Source organism: Danio rerio, chromosome 13 (genome assembly GCF_049306965.1).
Source record: "Danio rerio strain Tuebingen ecotype United States chromosome 13, GRCz12tu, whole genome shotgun sequence".
NCBI classification, from domain to species: Eukaryota; Metazoa; Chordata; class Actinopteri; order Cypriniformes; family Danionidae; genus Danio; species Danio rerio.
The window spans coordinates 38,733,914-38,749,766 of record NC_133188.1 but is presented as its reverse complement, the minus strand read 5'-3'; the positions used below and the strand labels follow the sequence as shown (position 1 = coordinate 38,749,766).

Here is a 15,853-nt window from a genome sequence, read left to right as displayed (position 1 = left end):
ACTTCGTCTTTTTCATACATGCACCTACTTTTATATAAAAGAAAAGTGTGCAGTTTTTTTTCTGTTGAAGGCATGAGCCTTTGTTATTTCAGTCAAGTTTTTAAATAATTGTATCTAACATAGTCATTTCTGATTATAAAAATACAATTTCCACAAATTTATGTTGCAGTCACTTATTTACTATTGATTTTATTTCTACACTAAATTGTCTTTTTCAGTGCCTTGTGGACTTGTAATTATTTTCCTTAAAGATGTCCTATAATGAAAATCTGGGTATACCAAGGCAAAGTAGAATAATAAAAGATCAGTATATGAAAATGGGCTTACTATGAGCCTCAGACACCACCTTTTACTCGTTCTCATGTAAATGAGTGTAAAACCCTGGTGGATGTATGTATGGTGGATGTATTGAATGTATGTCTAATGGGGTATACTGTATGCACACATACTTTTAATTTCAGTCAGCCAGTCCCAGAGCTTCTGGTTAATTGTCATTCCATACAAAATTGATACGTTTGAGGTCTGATTTCTTTAAAAAACAGTGATCTTTCCTGCCTGGCTGAGATACGAAATAAAGTCAGTATCAGACCAAACAAGAAGCACTGCATTAAATTATATATTTTTTCCACTCTTTGTCTTTAAAATATGGAAACTAATTTTACCCCAATATTTTCAATTGAATTTCAGCGCTTACCTGCTGCTAATGACGGCTTCAGAGCTTAAACGGTCTTTCGTCTCTTTTTATGCTTTAATACCCAAATGAATGCTTAAGTCTATTTAACGGATTATATTTTAATCCGCTTGTTAAGTGGTGACGTGTTTGTGACGTATGTAATACTGTTTCCGGGTCCAAGCCGCTTTTCATTTAAGTGGAGAAATCATTCGTTTATGATCACGTTTTATTCCTATCACACATTAAATTTAACTTTATATAAAATCATAGTGTACACAACAATCTCTGGGCTTGCTGCATAACAAATACCAAAATTTTTACAATTTATAAAACAATGAATCACTTTCTTGCCATCGGATATTAGGCATGGACATATATATTGTGATCGTGACTTTCGAAAGTATTAAATCGCTTTGTAAACGTTTATTATTACCATTTCATGAATCTCCCCATTCAGTTGAATAGAGCGCTTGGACCCGGAAGCCGCTCCGCGTGACGTCACACTCAACAAGCGGATAACAGTGCGACATCAAAACTGTAAAATGAACCTTACAACATTTAAAAAAGTTACATAAAGCTTTCACCGGATGTTCATCATTGGCTGAAAACAACACTAGCTGTGCATATACCCAAAGACCCTAAGTTATTTTAAGCGTTTTTTTTTCACTTACTATGGATGTGGGACTTTTATTTTGAAATTGCGAGCGCCGAATAGTTTACTGGGTGCTCGGCAAAAACAGCACAAGGCATGTTTCAAACTCACCTTAAGGATTCAAAATGGAAGATTTACAGGTTACATATTTATTCGTCTCCACACTGAAGAGGCATGAGGTATGTTTAGTTACATCTTTTGTCAATGTATCGTTTTAAAATGAAATTTGATGCGTATGTTTCAACAAACATTTGTAGACTGCTAAATCTTGTCAAATCATTTAGCTCAAGTGTCATGTTTTCATGCAGAGGTTGATGTTAATTCCAGGCTGTGTTTTATAGCTTCAAAATACAAAAATACAACGCTATACATACATCTCTATCTCTCTTTTGTCAAGTTTAAGTATAAATTAGCCTTTATCCACAAAAGATCTGGCAAAATAGGTTAACATTACTGTGATTGGGTTTATATTTTTCTGTGTTCAGTACTATTTTTTGGAACGTTCAATAAGAGTACAAATATATACAGAAAAGGTATCCTATAACAACAAAAATAGACAACAGAGCAAAGCAAAACAAAAAGAGAAACAAAAAATAAAGCCAAGGGTAATATAAATTACAATAGAACATTTTAAATGTTATATTTCAAAGCATGATCACAGGGATGTATAAAAGATCATATGGAATACAGTCAGCTGGGTATTATGGACAGCGTACACCATGCAATGTATTTGTGTCTGTATGAGCTGCGCATCAGAGCAGAGATTACAAAACGAGCCATATATGGTCAATCATGGACCTTCTGATTATATGGGAATTTTCTGGAGTAATAATTGAGCTTATAAATCCATTTCTGGAGATCTTGTTTTAACTTACCGAAGCCATAAACATCCTATATAGATATTAAAGAACAAGTTAAACCAATGCAGTATATGGCACCTAAATTTGTAATGTTGGTTGATCTGGTTTATGGTTATAAGAAAATGACTTTTTGTTTTTGTGGCAAAAATGAGTATTAAAAACATTTCGGATGCAAAGTTGTTAGAAGCAGGGTGGACACTGTTTACCTCTATTACTCCACATTGTAGTATTACCATGGTTACCTATGCAGAAAACATGGTTCTATCTTGCAAGAGTAAGGGGAAAAATAATAACCAGACATAACATGATTTGGTGCTTGGGAATATGGGAAACACAAGTTGAGATCTATGTAGTGTCATTCCCTGATCCATTTTCACATAATTTCCTGTTTTCTCTCCACTATACTATAAAATTTTAGACCAAAAAAACAGATCTTATCTTGTTGTAATAGATTCCCGTAGTAGAATTGAACATTTGTCATAATGTGAAAAAGTCCCTCAACCTCACAAATTACATTTTGGCTTTATCGCTCATGTGTTTCCATCCACCCAGAGGAATCCTGTCAACAGACTGAACTCGCTAGTGTGTATTTATTTCATTAGTAGCATAAACCGTCACTCTCCCCGTCTGGCTTGGGATAGGAGAGGAGGGGCTCATCTGTTGGACACAGAAGGATGGGAGTCGGTGAGAGAGCGAACACAAACCAACTATTAACGTCTAGACGCAACATAAAACCAAGCAAATCCTAATAGCAAGCACTTGTGGACTGTCAGAGTCGACCTCTGAAGAGTGTGAGGGGACGTGCACTTTCAAAACATCTCCACTAATCACCAGAGGCAGCAGAAAAAACCCGCACAAACCAAAACTTGGCTTCAGGTCACTTGAGATGTCTGCTAGTTTGGATAGTAAGAGTTCAGTACTGAAAGATCCAGAGAGAGAGGGAAACAATGGGAACTCCGTTGTAGCGTTTTCGTTATTGTAACTTCTATAAGGTATAACTATTTTTATTTTTTTATAATTTATGGCCAAACTGAGAAAATGCTGGCATGGCAAATTGAGTGGCCTGATTTCTCTTTTCCTCATTCTTCTATGCACTAAAAACACTCTTTAATGACCTCTGGGTCTTGGCTTGGTTGGAACTCCTGAAGAGAATCGTTTTCCCCATGATTGCCTCTGCACCGAGGCCAGACATGAATTTCATTTCCAAGGGGTCCCCCACCCATCCTAAATGTATATCTCCATAAATCTGAACGCGATAGACTTGATGCACGACATAATGGTGCCATATTGATGTGTCTTGACACTCTGATTCAAAAAAGCTGCAAATGAACTTACAAGAACTTTTCACCCTAAAACTTACTGACCCACGTGCTGTTTCTTTCACAAACCACAAAAGCAGATATATTTTTAAACTTGAACTTGAATCTCTTTCCTTTTTCTTTCACTGTATTAAAACAAAGTTTTTTTTTATTAGCAAATATGCATTAAATTATGGAGACCCGAAATGGACATGATGGTGGTGGAAGAAAAAAAACTGTATGGGTTTTTGAAACGTTTTTGCATTCCCTTCCAAATATGTTTTGTGAGGGAATGCAAAGATGTTTTCGTTTTTCGTTTCGTTTCGTGTCTCGTTTTTGCTGGGATTCTCCCGTATTTTACCATTCTATCCCACTATCATCCTATCATTATGTATTTTCCCATATTTCTCCCATATTGTTAATCTTGAAAGCACGCTGAAATTTATATAAAATGTCTTCATTTACTTTTATTCTTTAAAGCTCTGTCAATCGTCGCCCTTCATATACAACCTCTGAATCAGTGAATGCATGTATAAGCGCTGACTGACGGATGCGCTCCATATGATAAACTGATCCCAGATCAGCTTCTGGGACACGCGATTTAAAGAAGAGCAAAAGTGCAGAACACTTTGGGATTCGAGTGTGTGTTTAAACAGACAAATACACTTAATAATATATAAACATGTCCATCCTGCATGTTTTATTTTAAACACAACTAATTTTCTTTTAAATGAGCACAAACAATTACTAGAGTACAAACAGTTACTAAACTTAAAAAACTAAAAGTTTAGTTAACTAAACTTAAAAAACGTGACTGTTCAGATGGACACAAGGGGATATGCACTTGATATCTTTACTTCTTTTATCATTTTACTAAACAAATGTAGTGCTTAGGCCATCATTGCTTCTCTCGGGTTCTGTTCTTTTGCTCATTCACTCTTGTCGCCTTGATTTCCGGGTATTTTAATTCATTTTGCGGGAACACGGAGCCGGTATGAATTTGCGGAAGACACGCAGAGCTTCCAGGAAAGGTCATAAGGTTGGATGAGACACTAACGTTAGATAGAGGAGATAGCTCCGCTTGCGTCACAGCATGGGATGAGAGGGGAGTGATGCGGGAAACATTTGAAAACCGGGCGGGAGAAGTCTCCCCTAGTCCCCCGGCAGTTCCGCGATGTCTGCATCTGTATATATTTTAGCTGCTGTGATGCGAGCGCAGAACAGAAAGGACATGCTGTTGTGTAAATAAGATATGACAAACGGCTGTTTACCTTGTTTATTAAAAAAAGTTGTGATCTGGCACTATATAGATAATACAATAATGTGACTTTAAAGGGGGTGGGTACAGCCGTTGAGAGGGCGGGGCGCCCTCCTAATAAAATGGTGGGGGAAACACTAAATTTATTTCACAAATTCACTTTTTTTTTAACTCAGAGATCATTTAAAAATTTCAAACACTTGCACTTCGTCAGCACCGAGAACTTCATAGGAAGTCATGTAGCACATAGCTTTAGGCATGCTGAGTTTGAGTCCCGACTTGCTTTCCCGAAAATGTCTTCCTTTCTCTCTCTCTCTCTCTCTTTCACCAACTGCATAAAACATGCATTTAAAAAACATGTCTTTTAAAGGGTGTTTTGTAAAGGGACCCTAAATCTCTGTAAGAACTCTAGTATGGCAGAAAAGAAAACCAATTAATGATTATTTGTGACCTGCTTGTTTGCCTTTATTAACTATTGGGATATCTATTTGTTGGTCATCCCTTGCAAAGTTTCCCTCTCTCTCTCTCTCTCTCTCTCTCTCTCTCTCTCTCTCTCTCTCTCTCTCTCCCTACCTCTCTGTTTTATTCTCCTCCCACTCTTTTGTGTCTAACCCTGAGTGCAGCTCAGCTAGGTAAAAAGGAATGAATGTAGTTGTTTCTCTGAGGAGACTGGAGGTCTGGCTCGCTCTTCAGATGGCACGGTGTTAGTTGGGGAATGTGCAATTATGGAGCTCGGTCCTTTGATCCCACTTTTTCCATCAGGCCTAAATTGTCCTCACATTGAGCACGGCCGTGTATCCTTGGGCACTCTCCTTGCGCAGGCTTTCTTTCATGTACGCCCCTTTGGAACTCGAAGCATCCCAGTCTGAAAACTGAGATTTTCCCCAGCCATGCTCCAGTGCTGGAGCGAGCCACGCTTTTGTTTCGTGTGTGTGTGTGTGTGTGTGTGTGTGTGTGTATGTGTGTGTGTGTGTGTGTGTGTGTGTGTGTGTGTGTGTGGAAGGTAAAATTAGAACAAAATCTGAATGTTTTGGATGGTACGCTTGAACTACTGATTGCATTCAGATAACTTTTGTTAATGTTTGTATGAATTTTTGGACATTAAGTTTAATGTTTGCTCTTAATCACTCTTCTCATGCATGCAGATAATGTGTGCATGTCTGTTTGCGTGTGTGTTTGTGTGAGTGTCACACTTTTTATTTTTTTTATTTTATTATTATTTTTTTTTTCACTGATTCTTTCCATATGCTCTGGTACGTTATCTATGCTTCACATAATAGCTTCCACCTCTGCGGGATTAACCCATGAAGTTTATAGACTTTCTTTTATTCATCACCCCCTCTTTTTTTTCTTGCCCAGGTCTAAATTACTAATGGAAGGCGTAGTGTCCATTGAGCTGTGGGACCACAGCTGCATGCTTTCCTTATGTACTCTGTGGGTCGCCTTTTCTTGTGCTAATGGCTCCTACAAAGCCAGGGAACCTGGACGGTCTATGCCACCTCTGCAGGGCACTGCGTTCAACTCCTACATGTCATTGTCCCAGAAGTATGCTCTGTCATGGCCATATGTTTTTCTTTTATGACATGGCTTGCTCAATCAGTAATCAATAATGATATGACAGTAATGAGAACATGGAGTCTGATAGTAAAAGCGGTTAGAAGTCTGCCATTAAGTGGTACATTTACTGTTGGGTACCCCATGTATTCCTGGTGCATATTTTTGGTTGCAAAACAAGCATTTGATTGATGCTTATATCAGCACATTTAGACCACAAATGGTTTCAAGAAGCAGGGATTTTGCGGCGTCTGCCACTGTGGTTTGCAGATTCTCAGCACTTAAGTGAGGATCCAGCAGAATGTCATAGTCATATGATTGAATAATATGATATAATCATAGAATTATAATAAAAAAATAAAGCTGATTTCTTTAATTTCAGTAATCTTACTGTTGTATATAATACATATGTACTGTGCCATCATCACTAGGGGTGTGAATTGTATAAAGCTTTTGAAGAAGAATAGTTTGTAAAGTTTGCCTTTAATTTCAAATCTTGAGAGATTTTTTTATTTTTAGAAAAAAGTAAAGGATATCTTCACATGTAGTTTAGTTCTCTCGGTCCTATTCTTGGACATTCCATCCTTCCTTTATATTTGTGGTCTGTGTCGCATTCATATTTCAATCGACCGTATCAGTGTTTGTTTGGAAGTGGACTTAGACGCACCTTTTCAGTGGTCTTCATGCACATTACTCCTGGAGGAACCTGTGGTTCAGTTACATTTTAAGGGTTCCAGTGACCAGTTTGGTGCAACTTTCAGCTTAACCAGACCTAACCCATAAGGGTTAATTGTGGCTATGGAAGTGGTGGAGAATGGGAAGGTTGTCCAGTATGCCCAACTTCAGGTCTTTAACATAGTGCAACAGACCTGAACACAAAAAACTTGTATTTTCTCCTTAAGGAAATTAACAATAATTGATAAACCCTTAAGGACAGACAACTTGTTTGGTCTGATGTTGCTAATTGATTGTACAGACTTTTGTTCAACCTCTCTGTTCATATTATTTCATCTTTTTTGTAGAATATTTTTTTTCAGGGTTTTCACCTTCAATTGATAGGACAGTAGAGAGTATAGACAGGAAAGGATGGAAAGCAGAGAGAGGGGAAGGACCTCAAGGTGAGAATCAAAATTAATAAGTGTGCCATGTGTCGACACACTAACCGCTACGCCATTGGCACTGACATTTCAACTTATTTTCAAAAACAATTGTTTTTAGTATTGAAATTAATGAAACTATATTACCCATGATACCAAACAGAATATTCCACTAATCAGAGAGTAGCAATAATTAATTAGCCAAAACCATAGCTCCCCAGACTCCAATTAAAGACCAAATGAAAGTAAATTAAACTTTCCTAACTTTTTCAGACAATTTCAATGCAGTTTAAATGGAAATGCAAATCGAAGTTCGACTACATTCAAACAATACTGTCTGAGTGGCCTATTATGGTCTCTACTTATTGTTCTAAAAGTTACACATGCATCTCCCCAGAGCACTAACAGGGTCACCTTCAAAACCATTCACACCTGTACCAGAACAATGCAACAGGCTGCCACCCTGACACAACGTTGTAGAATTACAAAATAGACAATAGGCTCTAAATCAAATTGGATTAATGTTTTCTAAAATAACTAAATATGTATGTGTTTGAAACATTGTAATAAACGCAAAATATGTAAGGAATTTTATTTACTTAAATCCTGACAAATCCAAACTTGCAAAAAAAGAGAGATCGGCTTAGTGAGAAAACTGGTGGTAGATTAAGTTCATGGCAGGATGACCAGACCTTTAAACACTTTTTCTGTCCAATCGCATCATGGGAACACACAATAGAACCTATTAATCATGTAAATGTGCTTGCATTTTTTTATTGTTAAAAAATGTGTTAGAATTCTGCAACAGTGGGCTTTACAGGAATATACTGCAGACATGCTATAGATCTATTCTATGTATTACATATATTCTTCATGAGATTGTAAATTTTTCGCTCATCAAAGTTTAGTTTATTCTTGTACCTCTGTCTTTTTACTGGATTTTCATATACTTCTTTGCTTCAAATCAATGTTTATGATGGTGTAAATCATCTTATTTTGTTCAATCTTAAAACGCTTTACCAAAGACATTTTAAAAATCTCTATGGGAAAAATAAAAGGGAAAAGTACTTCCAGAATCAGTGCTGTTAAAAATACACTCGACAGTATTTTCAGTCCAGGAGTTGCAAACCAGTCAGTGGTAGCGTGCGCATGATTGTCACACTTTCAGGACCACCCTACAATACTGGCCTTGTAAAATGTGAGACGCATATTGCCATTTCTGTTATTTTTATCAGGATTTTTTAGGTTCTACTGATGGCACACAGTACATGCAGATGTGTTGCAAAGATGTTCTGTAAGCAGCCAAAGAGTTTCATTCCTTGCTGCTTGTTTCTGCATGATGAGAAGATAAGAAACATCAGCCACTTGGAAAAACACAAAGAGCAAAACAGTCGGCGATGATAAACAATACCAGTTGATAGCCAGCACAGCGTTCAGTACTGAATCATATGGCAAACTTTTTGACGATCATTTATGTCTTTTCGATTCCATTGCCAATGCTGTAAATTTCCAGCTCAAACTATCCTCATCCAGAACTTTCAAAAATATGTTCTGAAGTGGCCAAGTCATGCATATAAATCTCATCGGGAGTTTAAGATTACTTTGAGAGGCACTGCATGTGCTATTGAGCGTGAGCACTAGCTAGTGTTGAGTTGAATAGCTTTTTTTAAAAGCATCTCCAGTTCAGTAATTCTTGTCCAGATGAATTGCTATTTGAAGGGAGTGTACTGTAACTCGATGTGCCAGATCACAATTTTCTGTAACAAAGGTTAATAACGTCTGTTGGCTATCAGTTCTTCTGTCGGGGTGTATTTTTTCCGTATAGTTGGCTTCTGTGTGTTTTCCCCCCTGCTGAGCTTCTGCAAAGCTTTTCAAGGAATGCATCCAGGGGATCTCTCCTGAGATACAGAAGAGCTCTGTCGGGCCACTTATCCTCTTTGTTTAGTGCTGAACTAACTGAAAGTAACAAGCAGAATCTGACCTGTCAGAGTAACATAGCGGTTTCGCTTCACTTACACACACTGTAGTTTTAATGTAAGCCGAAGGAATGCTTACGTTTGCAGACAGAAGGAAAACGTAGCCGAGTACCTCAGTGCAGCACTCTGGAGGATTGTGAAATAGAGTATTTTTAAACACAAGAGCCCTGGCTGTGGAGGGAAATGTTGCTTATTCACCCACTGCTTCAGAACTGACACCTCAGCAATCAAACACACCACTTTTGGCTCTGTCAAGACTTTAAACCAATGTCTGAAGTCTTTTGGAGTTGAGGAAAATACATCAGCACTTTTCTCCATCATATTCGACTAGGAATATATAAGCATGATTAAACTACATGGTTATAGATCAACATAAATAATTTTAAAACTATAATACTATCTTTATTATTTATACAGTTGTTTGTAGCCCTTGGTAGTTTTTTTATATATATATTTTTTAATTTATATATCTAACAGTTCTGTCTGGTTCTCGAATCTGATTTGCTGATAGCTGTGCGATATTCTGCAATAACACTCGTACAACCTCCTCACCCTTGTGTATTACTCCACCCACATAACAGCAGATTAATAAACTTACTACAGTTTGACAAATATTGCAGCTGTTGGACAACATGATGTACTTTTTTCGTCTTTTTTAGACGAGAATGTGGTTGTTTAGATTGCATCCATGCAGTTTACCTATAAGAATAGTGTCCATTATAAATTATTATAATTTCGGAGATTCAGCGCTTTGGCGGACATCAGCCTGTCATAATGAGCAGAGCAAAGACGGTCGATGTTCCGTCACTAGATGGCAAAAAAGAATGCAAGAAAGGCCTTTTAAAACTACAGCTGATCAAATCACTACAAAACAGGTAAGTGGCATTCTAAGGTGATCTCTATTTTGTATGTTGTAGTGCTTTATTTATACCATTGTAATCTGGTAGTGTGGCTTTTTTTAATGGTTATTGTAATCTCCCGATTGCAACAGAGATATACTGGGAAATCTCTGTAGACTCATGGCATTTCATGCTGTTCAGCCTTATAATCTAGAAATTTAGGTTTCTGCTGTTCTGACTGTCAGCTGCAGGTGTAAATAAATGGCATTAAAAAGTAGTTCTTAATACAAAAGGACTTTTTTAGAATCTCTGTGTTTGATTTTTTGTATACACTATTATAGTCCCAAACTGTTGTAAAAAAAAAAATGGGTGTTGTTCAACTCTACCTCTTTTAGTGGAATACATAACTTTTATGTTAAACAGATCTCACAATGTCTTTACAAAAAATATAAAACATTAGTATTTAGTCAAATGTAATGTACTGATATTTTGCAACCCAGGCTCATTCTGAAAACTTACCGCTATATACATTATTGGAGAGCGCCAAATACGTCCCAGGAGTTAAGTTTTTTTTGCAGTTTTTGTCTTCATGAATCCACCGGAGGCCACTGTGTTCGCTTTTTGAAATCTGAAATTTTTATTGGAAGTGCCATTCGCGCTTGCTCTATTTGCGTAAATCTTGACTGACTGACTGACTGACTGACTGATCGACTGACCAACCCTCCTCCTTCCCTAAACCCAACCAATAGCATTTTCAAAAGCACCAATTGACCCACCCACCCACTTTCCTTGACCCAACCGACAGTTTTAAAAAGCAATTCTGGTAACTCATCATCATCGTCAGCTCCTCTCAAATCCGCCAACGTACATATCAAGCTACTGGACAAACTGGTAACAGCGGGAAAGCTGTCCACACGTGGTAATCGATCGGCTAGTAAACGGGAAAAGGAATGGCATCATATCGCCCCTTGTCATTCGTTTTAAAGAAGAAATGCAGCCATTCATACTTCTAGCTACATTTCTGGCGATCTCCAGAAATGTTTACAGGTCTCTGTTTTCAGAATGAGCCTGTATTGCAACATATTGGCATTTTTAGTCTGTAATTCTGCAATGCCTAAATGTTATGCATTTAAATCTCTTCGCCATTTGCCAGTTATCAGGTTTATAAAACTATAGTATATGTAGGAAAAGGAGACAAATAATAATATTTTGAGATCTGTTATAATCAAGTTGTTTCATAAATTGCCATTTTTACTGTTTGTAAGTTGCTATAAATATAAATGGCTTATTACAGCCAAACCAGAATTATCATATCATGCTGCATTATGTTTTGTAACTAACAAAGCATTGTAAAAGCTTTTTCGTTTTATGCATCTTGGTTATGGTACGGAATCCCAGTTTTTTTATTGTATTTGTTTTTAGAGTGCGCTGTGAAGAGATGTTATATCTGTGTATATTAAAAAAAAATATGACTGTCTACTAAAAATAACCTCTAGGAAAAAAATAGGAAAACCTGTCCTCTCTGTGTTGCAGGTACTGCCGAATGATAGAAGAAGGTCTATTAAGCAGTAAGCACTGCAGCAGACAGCAGCATGGTATATGTCAGCTGTCGTGGGCCGTTAAGCGACTGGCGGAATGTGATTGAAGTGGTAAGCCTGGCGGTGGACCCGTGTTGAAACCACCTTCCACTGGCTCGCTGCCAACCCCAGCTGCCAGATCCTACAGGGAGGTACGACCCTGACCCACAAAACCCAAGAATTAAACATCAGTTAGGGTTTCCCACTGAGGTGTGGAGTGCTCTTTCAGACATGGTATCTCACACTGCTTGGCAGACCTCAGACATATACATAAAATCTGTGATTTACCATTGCTGCCGTGCTTCCCTATGCATGCGTAATGAGATCACATTTGCAGTATGGGCTGCGGGTTAAGGATTTGTTTTGTTAGTTATACAGTATGTAGATGCTTTTTGTAGAAATTTAAGATATTTGGACTTTGATCTTCATGGCTAGACTTTGCGATTTGACACATCAATGTTTGTGTTTTGACTGTGGTATGAAAGCCTAGTGAGCACTGATGATTGGGCTTTTGCACTTGAGGAATGTTTCCTACAGTAGCGCTGCAAAATATGTCACTTCAGCATTGGTATTGCAATGGTGGCATCTGCAATAGTTGGGATTATAATTAACAAGGAACCACAGTTCACAACACATAATTTGCGGAGTCATTGCAAAATTTACCATTAATGCAGTGAAAGAGTTTCAATTGAATATGTTTTTTAGGCATGTGCCTTTTTACGATTTCAAGTGAATTAAAACCATTATAGTTTTTGGCTTTAACAAATATTATATGCATTTAATGATTTGTTCAATAAAGACTATTCAGTGTTGTTTTACATTTTAATTTTTGGGTTTCTGCACATCAGGACTGTTAGAATCCACAGTAAACCGTAAAGCAATGTTTTAATTAATTTGTAGCATTGTTCTATTGTACTAATTTATGTTTGTAATTTGTTTATTACAATTTACGCAGATGCACTAATTATGCCAATCAAATCATCCCAAATCATCATGAATGTAAAATTCTAGTCATCTTGTTAAATTATTTTCATATCGCATTATATGTCCCAGAAAAACTCATGCAGCCCCAGTTCCTAGAACTATTGGCGGAGGTTCTCATTTTTTGGGATCTTTGCTCTGCAGTAACTGAGAATGATTTAAGTACTAAAAATGCCATTTGAGGGAACTAAAATTAGCTCTTACTTCAGAGCAGAGTCTAATCTAGCACTATCGGAATTATATTGATGTACGTTTAGATGTTAGATGTCAAATTGACATCTAATATTGGTGTCACATTTTCATGCCAATGTTGGATGTCAATTTGATGTTGTTTTCACTCCAAGGATAGTAAATTAAATCAAATCAATTTTAAATTTTAATGTCTTTTTTGATGTTGTTTTGACTTTCATCAGCTGGAAAGAAACCTTTCACATTTCATAGAAAATAAAAAAAAAACATTTATCTTGATTTTGTTTTCAGAACATACATGAACACCTCATTGGCTTTGGATGAAATAAAGGTGATTTAGTGATGACAATTGTAGGTAAAATAACCCGAATTGCAGGATCTTCATCAGACATTTAGAAAAGCTCAACCCCAGAAAACTGCCTGCTATGGAGACAGATTTCTGTGGCTTATTCTAACATTCCTTTCTGATAAAAATGTTTTAGGGAGGACGAATAGAGGCGCGTGCAAAGAATGAAAGAGTACCAGGGCTGGTGCAGACGAAAGTCTGGCTGCCTGCCCTGGAAAGCCACACGTGAGTGTCTTTAATTGCTAGACAAAGCTGAATAATTCTTTCATAATCTTAATTTATACAGTTGCATTAGTAAGGTCATAACATGCTGACAGAGAGTACCGACTATCACGGAGTAATCATTCTTTGTAAAACCAAAGGCAGTGTTCTTTTAGAAGCCAAAAAATGCTTTTGTTGTTGTGTTTAAAGACTTATTTAAGTGGCGGTTTGTCCTCAAAACTAAGGCAGCTTCCCAACCTCACTGGTGACTGATTTGTAACAATTTTTGGCTTCACTCACAGCTGATTTCATTGGATTTGTTTTTTGCATGTTGTCAGGCTAACAGCCCACAGTTCTAATAATATGCTACTATTGAAAAGGTTCTGGGTCAAGTGTCGTCAATACCCTGTAAGATCTTAATTAAGTAAGATTTCATTCAATTGATCAAAATTGACAATAAGAATATATATAGCAATACTACTTCAATTTGTCTTGGGAATGGCTGATAGAAGTCCTGCTCAGTGGCCAGTAGGATTTTAAGCCATTCTTCTTGCAGAATAGTGGCCAGGTCAATACGTGATGCTAGTGGAGGAAAACATTTCAATGAAAAAAGTGGCTCAATATTATTTATATCTGGTGACCGTGCAGGCCATATGAGATGTTCACCAGTTTTTTGATGTTCAACTTCACTTTTATGTTTATCAAACCACTCTGTCACTAGTCTTGCTGTGTGAAATGGTGCATAATCATCCATTACATTATCTAATACATTGCACTGCCTTCAAGATGGAAAGTTTGAACCACTGGGTGCAGATGGTCCTCTAGAATGGTTCATTAGTCCTTGGCAGTGATGTGCCTGTCTAGAACAAGAATTGGGCCTAAGGAGTGCCATGATTTTGCAGCCCAAACTATTACTAGTCCACCCCATGCTTCACTATGGATGTGCATTGGTCTGAGTGGTATCCTTTTTTGGGGCTTCTCCATACCATAACCTTCTCAAATGTGGGGAAAAACAGTGAAGGTGGACTCATCGAAGAACAATACATTTCACATTGTCCACAGCCCAAGATTTTGCTGCTGGCACCATTGAAACCAATGTTTGGCATTAACACAAGTGACCAAAAGTTTGGCTGTAGCAGTCGAGGTTAAGAGTTGAGGTGCACATTTCATTCTGCAGTAAGTTGCACAGATGTTGTTTTATGTTTTTTTTTTCTCTCTCGATACAATTGGGGTTAGCACCCTGACATCCCTTTCAGACAGCTACTTCTTGCGCCCACTGTCACTCCTCTTGGATGTGGTTTGTCCTTCTTGGTGATATGTTGACATTAGCCTGGATACCATGGCTCTTGATGCATAACAAATACTTGCTGTCTTGGTCACAGATGTGCCAGCGAGACGTGCACCAACAATTTGTCCTCTTTTGAACTCTGATATGTCACCAATAATGTTGTGTGTTTTGCAATATTTTAAACAAAACTATGCTATTACTCTGCCAATTAAACCTTCACACTCTGCTCTTACTAGTGGAATGTGCAGTCAATGAAGATTGGCCATCAGGCTGGTCAAAATTAATCATAAAACCTCCTATAGTAAATTGGCCAGTGTTTCAGTTTCAGCACCTCACACATGAGCACAGCCTTTTTAGTTGGTATGTGAAGATAAAATAGTTTTAACATTTACCCGCAGCATTTCAACATTTCACACATTTCAAACATCTTTCAACATTTCTCTTGGCACTTCAATCATTTTTATTTATTTAATATTATAATTTTTTTGTAATATCCATGTTTGATTTTATATATTCTGATTTCAGACTAGAAAACCGTCGGCAGTGCAGAAGGTTTTGGAATGTATTTCTCTCTCTTTTTTTTTTTTAAGCAAATGCCTTTTAAAGCATTTGAAATATTGCATTTGTGTTCTCACCCTCCCTTTCAATGACCTTCTTTTTGGTCAAGGATCTGCGTTGTGCCCCATCAGTTTTAACAAATTGGTAAATGACTAGGAATGTGTTTGTGTGTGCCACAGTGATTCTAGTTTCCTTCTTTAAATGATTGACTCTGTAGAAGGTCAGTCCTCCTAGGGGAGCGTCCCTGGACCCTCCCTTGACCCCCATCAGAAAGATGACTGTGTCTGACACATGTTCCCCCAGGCAGACTCCAAGGTGAGAACGAAGAGTACTCCGTCATAACTCATTTGTCATGTTTGCTTAAAATGAATTAGTCACATGATTAATTCAGTACATTTGAATGATTGTATTCTTGTGTGCTATTGCATGGGTTTACATCAAATGATAATAATACAGTTATAAATGCATACATTTAGTGTTAAGCATGAAAATGTGTCTTAACTATA

General features: G+C 37.4%; 1 protein-coding gene across 3 annotated transcripts in view; it reads left to right on the top strand.

The window, feature by feature from the left end:
• Positions 1-1,386: 1,386 nt before the first annotated feature.
• Positions 1,387-15,853, top strand: part of LOC101882067 (uncharacterized) — a 180,420-nt gene continuing 165,953 nt past the window's right edge. For 2 of the 3 annotated variants that reach the window (XM_073920161.1, XM_073920157.1), the window contains exon 1: positions 1,387-1,504. The gene's annotated coding sequence lies outside the window, so the exon portion shown is untranslated. Of the gene's footprint in view, positions 1,505-11,740; positions 11,937-15,853 lie in introns of all 3 variants that reach the window. The other variant, XM_021480880.3, reaches the window with a different exon arrangement.